Below are 1,020 nucleotides of genomic sequence, written 5' to 3'. Positions count from 1 at the left end.
TGGTAATTGTTAATTTTTCTGTTCTTTCTGCATTTTGTAATTGGGAAATGCTAGGTGTTCTTCTAGTGTTCTCCTGGTGTTCTTTCAATTGTGATGTGGCTTTTAAAATTATCGTTGAATTTGAGATTATCATTATTGACTTTTAATCAAGGGAAATGCTAGGTGTTCTTCTAATGTTCTCTTAGTGTCATCCCTAACGTGACTTTTAAAATTATCGTTGAATTTAAAATTATTATTATTGACTTTAAATCTAGAAAAATGCTAGGTGTTCTTCTAGTGTTCTCCTGTTGTCCTCCCAATTGTGATGTGGCTTTGTGAGAATACCAGGAGAACACTAGAAGAACACATAGCATTTCTCTTTAATCTATTGGTGATTTTAAAAGCCACATCACAGTTGGGAGAACACCAGAAGAACACCTAGCATTTCCCTTTGTAATTTATACATCACTCGTCTGCCACGTAGACACATTGATGCAGAAAGGTTAGGTCCTCTTAATTTTGTATTTTGTAGTTTTTACTTAGGTAAAGTTCACTTAACCCCCTCAAACTACGACCCTAATGACAATTTACTCCCCAAATTATCAATTGCGACAATTTACCCCCAAACTACCAAAACAATTACAATATACCCCAAATTTTAACAAAATGACGAAATTATCCTAACTAAAATAAAAACAAAAATACTAAAATTTAATTTAATTTTTTTTCAAATTTTTAAAGGTATTTTTGTCTTATTGAAAATTCTATAGGGGTAATTTCGTCATTTTGCTAACATTGGGGGTTACATTGTCATTGTTTTGGTAGTTTGTGGGGTAAATTGTTGTAATTGATAGTTTGGGGCGGGGGTAGATTGTCATTGAGATAATAATTTGAGAGGGTTAAGTAAACTCTATCCTTTCTACTTTTTAATCAGACTTTCTTCTCAAGGAAGAAAATGCATAATTAATGATCCGGACCAATATTACAACTAAGATACACTGGTGGCATATATATATATATATATTGGGAATAATGTTAAAT

This window comes from Corylus avellana, chromosome ca3, assembly GCF_901000735.1.
Source record: "Corylus avellana chromosome ca3, CavTom2PMs-1.0".
Taxonomy (NCBI): Eukaryota; Viridiplantae; Streptophyta; class Magnoliopsida; order Fagales; family Betulaceae; genus Corylus; species Corylus avellana.
This window is presented reverse-complemented; position numbering follows the sequence as displayed.